This window comes from Myiozetetes cayanensis, unplaced genomic scaffold, assembly GCF_022539395.1.
Source record: "Myiozetetes cayanensis isolate MyiCay16 unplaced genomic scaffold, myiCay2020 scf891, whole genome shotgun sequence".
Taxonomy (NCBI): domain Eukaryota; kingdom Metazoa; phylum Chordata; class Aves; order Passeriformes; family Tyrannidae; genus Myiozetetes; species Myiozetetes cayanensis.
Genome location: NW_026088176.1, coordinates 12,644 through 18,128, shown reverse-complemented (window position 1 = coordinate 18,128; position 5,485 = coordinate 12,644). Strand labels below are relative to the sequence as shown.

At 60.5% G+C, this 5,485-nt stretch overlaps 1 pseudogene; it reads right to left on the bottom strand.

Annotated features, from left to right (window-relative positions):
* Positions 1-22: 22 nt before the first annotated feature.
* Positions 23-1,779, bottom strand: LOC126652486 (class II histocompatibility antigen, B-L beta chain-like; annotated as a pseudogene).
* Positions 1,780-5,485: the final 3,706 nt, after the last annotated feature.

Below are 5,485 nucleotides of genomic sequence, written 5' to 3'. Positions count from 1 at the left end.
TGCTGGGGGGGCCGGGCCGTACCCCAGTGCCGGCTGAGGGGGTGCTCCAGGCTGACGTGCTCCACCTGGCAGGTGTAGGTGACCCCGTGCCGGGGGGGGATTTCCAGCATCACCAGCACCTGGTAGGTCCAGTCCCCGTTGGGGACCACGTCGGTGGCCACCATGTGCTCCGGCAGCTCCTGCCCATCCTGGAACCACCTCACCTGCACCGGGCAGGGTAGAAATCCATCACGGAGCAGAGCAGACGGCCGGGGCCGGGCTGGGAGCTCGACGGTACCAGCGAGATGGACATGCTGGGGGGCACTGGGAGAGAGACGGGAGAGACTGTGCTGAGCTGGGGGCACTGGGAGAGATGGGGGAGACACTGGGATGAGCTGGGGGGCACTAGGAGAGAGGAGAGAGGGATTGTAAGACATTGGTAGGCGTTTGGGTGGCACTAGGAGGGAGTGGGATAGCAGTGGGAGGGACTGGGAATAGACTAGGGTAGAAGGGGATGAGCTGGGAGGGCACTGAGGAGAGAGTTGGGAGATGTGGGAGTGAATTGAGAAAGACTGAGAATGGATTGGGAGGGTGTGGGAATGACTGGGAGGGACTGGGAAGGAACCGAGAGGGAATGGGAGGCTGAGTCTTGGAGAAAGAACTCTGCGCTGCGGGTCTGCCAAGCAACTGAGGAGTCATCGAAAAGAAGCGCTCTGATTGGCTGAGGGGAGGCAGAGCGGTGGCACCAACGGGATGAAGACGCGGGGAGGCACTGGGAGAGACTGGGATGGATTCAGGGGCACTGGGAAGGGGCAAAAGGCACGGGGATGGGCACAGGGAAGGATGAGGGGTCTGGGGTGATTCCCAGGGAGGGTTTGAGGGGCTCCAGGGTCGTTCCCGGGGCAGGGGAATTCCCGAAGGGACCCGCTCTGCCCCGCGCTCACCTCTCCTCTCCACGCTGAACGGGGTGAACACCCCGTAGTTGTGCCGGCAGTACCTGTCCACCTGAGCCCGTCTGTACTCCATCTCTGCCTGTAGGCTGTTCCAGTACCTGGCCACCTTCTCCCCAAACGGGGTGTCCCCCACAAAGACCCCCACATCGCTGTCGAAGTGGGCGTACTGCTGCCGGTTGTAGAAGTACCTCTTCGCGTACCTCACCCGCTCGGTGCCGTTGATGAAGTGACACTCAGCCTTTACCATCTCCTGGAACACCCCTGTGTGTGCAGGACACGGGTCAGGGGCTGCCCCGTGCCCCCATCACCCCCCAGTCCCCCACAGCAGGTTGGGAGCTCAGGGAGCCACCCCGGACCCCCCTTTCCCACCCCCCTCTGCCCCACGGCCACTGCAGCACCGGCTCTTGGCTGGGGGGGAACCCCCCATCAGCCCCCCGGGGATGGACAGGGGGATTGGGGACCCCCCAGTGCGGATCCGACCCCCCTCCCCAGAGCCCCAGGGAACCGCTGCAGGGCTCCAGTGATGGGGGACACCGAGGGACCCCCATGGCACCCCTCTTCCTGCTCTCCCACCCCCTTTTCCCCCTCTCCCACCCCTTTCCCACCATCCCCCAATCCCCAGACCCCCACCTTTCTCAGTTTGGGGCTCCCACCCCCCTCCCACTAATTCCGGGGGTTCCAACCCCCCTCGCACTCACTTTTGGGGCTCCCACCCCCTCTTTTCTCTCCTCTTTCCCCCTTCCCGCCCCCACCCCCGCTCACCCGAGAGCTCCTCGCCCGCAGCCGGGGGGGCTCCCAGCACCGCCAGTACCACCAGTACGGCCCCAGCTCCCCGCACACGCTCCATCCCCAGCGCCGGGCAGCTGCTGACACCCCAAAACCAGCCGGGTGGAGCCGTTTTGGGGCTGTTTTGGACGCGCTCTGATTGACTGAGCGCAAAGTTGGGGCCCGTTTTGCGTCGCGTCTTCCCGGCAACTGATGAGTCATCAGCGAGGCGCGCTCTGATTGGCCAGCAGTCCGCGTCGGCGCTTTCTGATTGGCTGAGGTCGTTCGTGGCGCTGCAGCCCCGTGGGTGGGTGGTTCTGGGGGGTCCGTGGGGTGCGGGGTAGGTGGGAGTTCAGGGGAACCCACAAATGGGCGTCCAGGGGTCCCGCAGCTCTGCTGAACCCAAAAATGGCGATCTGGCTGTCCCCGAGCTCACCGTGTCCCCAAAATCGAGTGGAGGGCGTTCTCTGATTGGTTGATCTCGGTGAGGGCTCAGTTTTGGCCGGGTCTGCCCGGCAACTGATGACGCAAAAGCAGCGCTTGCTCCCATTGGCTGTTGCTACTTGGGCTGACTCTGCCCGCGTCTTGGGGGGTCCAAGGTGGGTTTTGGAGGTTCCGGGATTGCTGGAGTTTGGCGTTGTGGTGCCCTGGATACGTGGGGTTTTGGGGGTTTACGTTGCCCAAACACCCCCTTGTTCCCAGGATTTTCAAAGCCCCCTCCCCCGATATCCCCCAGTAAGCAGGACTGCAGAGAACTGGGAAGCTTTACTGGGACCACTGGGAGCAGCAGGCGGCTGGTGTGAGAGCAAAAGCAGGGCCAGGGGGGACACACGACCCCCAGGGCGGGAATGGACTGGGGGATCCCGACTGGGCCCAAGGCCACGGGGAGGGGCTGTGGCCACTGCCAGCTCAGGAGCTCTGTGGGGAGAGAAAATGGGGGTGACAGCGGGGTGGGAGGCAGGGGGGACACCAGGATACACCCAGAGCTGGACTGGACCCAGCGGGACCAGAACTGGGGCAACTGGGATCGTACTGGGAGCAGCTGGGTCCTACTGGGGTCCTACTGGGATCATACTGGGAGTGACTACAATAATACTGGAAGTGTGTGAGAGGGACTGCAGCCATACTGGGGATGAGTGGGATCAAACTGGCTTCGTACTGGAAGTGTCTGGATGTTACTGGGATCATACTGGGATCAGACTAGGATCATACTGGGAGCATCTGGTTCTATGCTAGGGGCAACTGGGAGCTAGTAGAATACCACTGGGAGGAACTGGGACTATGCTGGGCACAACTGGGATCATACTGGGTGCAACTGGGCCCATAGTGAAGGTGGCTGGGGTCATACTGGGAGTGACTGGGAACATTCTGAGGGCAGCTGGGACCATGTTGGTCCAACTGGGATATACTGGGAGCAAGTGGGATCACGCTGGAGGTGACTGGGATCATAATGGGAGTGACTAGGACCACACTGGGGGTGACTGGGAGTGGCTGTGAGCAACTGGAATCATGCTGGAAGCTACTGGGAGCAACTGGGAGTGAGTGGGGCCACACTGGGGGCAACTGGGATATAGTGGGTGAGACCAGGAGTGACTGGGATCCTACTGAGACTGACTGGGAGCATACTGGCACTGACTGGGAGCAGGCTGAGGTCGACTGGGAGAGACAGGGATCCTACTGGGAGGGACTGGAACTGTAGTGGGGTGACTGGGACCAATTGGACCCTACTGGGGGCAAATGGCTTTATACTGGGAGTGACAGGGAATGTCTGGGTTCATCCTGGCTGTGACTGCCACCATAGAGGGTGTCACTGGGATCATACTGGAGTCATACTGGGAGGGACTGGGAGGACTGGAATTACAGTGGGGTGACTGGGAGCACCTGGGACCATGCAGGGAGTAACTTGGATCCTACTAGAAGAGACTGGGATCATACTGGGACTGACTGGGAGCATGCTGGAGGCAACTGGGATATACTGGGAGTGGCTGGGAGGGATTGGGATCATTCTGGGAGTGACTGGAACCATAGTAGGGGTGAAGGGGAGCAACTGGGATCATAGTGGGAGCAGCTGGGCCCCTACTGGGGTCCTGATGGGGCTTATTGGGAGTGACTGCAATAATATTGGGAGTGTGTGGGAGGGACTGCAGCCATACTGCGGATGAGTGGGATAAAACTGGATTTGTACTGGAAGTGTCTGGAAGTTCCTGGGATCATACTAGTGGTGACTGGACTCATGCTGGGATCATACTGAGAGCAACTGGGAGCATGCAGGGGGCAAATGGCATCCTCCAGGCAGGGACTGACAGTGCCTGGGGCCATACTGGACTCAGACTGGGAGTCCCTGAGAGGGAAAGGAACCATCCTGGAGGGGTCTGGGAGCAACTGGGACCACCTTGGGGGCAACTGGGATCCAATTGGGAGTGACTGGGGTCATAGTGGGAGTGACCAACACCATACTGGAATCATAGTGGGAGTGACTGTAAGGGACCAGGATCAAACTGGGAGCTACTGGAACTATGCAGAGGGGAACTGAGAGCCAGTGGGGCCATGCTGGAAGCCAACTGGGAACATTCTTGGAGCAACTGGGATCATGCTGGAAGCAACTGGGAAAAACTGGGAGTGACAGGGTGCATGCTGGAGGCAACTGGCATGAACTGGGAGTGACTGGGATCACACTGATGGGAACTGGGACCATCCTGGGGCAAGTGGAAGTCACTGGGTGTTGTGGGTTTCTGTGGGTGGGTTTTGGTAGCAGGGGGGGCTCCAGGGGTGGCTCTGTTGGAAGCTGCCAGAAGAATCCCCTGCCCCGTGGAGCCAATGCCAGCTGCTCCAGGACGGACTTGCTGCCACTGGCCAAGGCCAAGCCCATCAGAAGCAACAGGAACAGCTCTCGGATAAGAGATTTAGGGACAGAAGGAATTGCAACCAGGGAAGAGCAGAGTGGGAATGTGGGAACAGCAATGCAGACCCAAAGGGCGGTGCAGAAGGAGGGGCAGGAGGTGCTCCAGGTGCCGGAGCTGAGGCCCTGCAGCCCCTGGGGGAGCATTGGGGTGCAGAGACCCCCCTGAAGCCCCTGGAGGAGCACCGGGGTGCAGAGACCCCCCTGCCGCCCATGGAGGCTCCCACGCTGGAGCAGGGGGATGCAGGAAGGAGGCTGTGACCCCGGGGCAGGCCCAGGATGGAGCAGGTCCTGGCAGGGACCTGCAGCCCGTGTAGAGGGAAGCCCAGGCTGGAGCAGGTTTTTCCCGGGCAGGACTCGTGGCCCCTGTGGGGGACCCACGCCGGGTCAGCTCATCCCTGAAGGACTGATCCCATGGAGGAGGGACCCATGGGACAGCAGGGTGGGAAGAACTGCTGTCTGAGGGATGGACTCACTGCAGAGGTCCATCCAGGACTGTCTCCTGTGGGAGGGACCCCACAGGAGCAGGGAAGGATCCAACTCCTCTCTCTGAGCAGTGACAGAAACAACAACTGACTGTAACCCCCATTCCCGTCCCCCTGCACCACTGGGGGGAGGAGGGAGAGCTGAGAAGGAAGGAGGGGTGGAGGGAAGGTGTTTTTCAGATTGTTTTCTTTCTCACTCTTTGGCTTTTATCCTGTTAGGAATAAATTTAAGTACTATCCCTACTTTGAGTCTGTTTTGCCAGTTAGGAAGCAACTTTCTCCCCACCCTTATCTCTACTCAGGAATCCTCAGCTGTTTTTTTTCTCTCCTCTGTGGAGTTGCAGAGGGAGGGGGAGGTAGCAGCTTTTAGTGGGGGTTTGAAATCCAGCCAGGGTCAACCCACT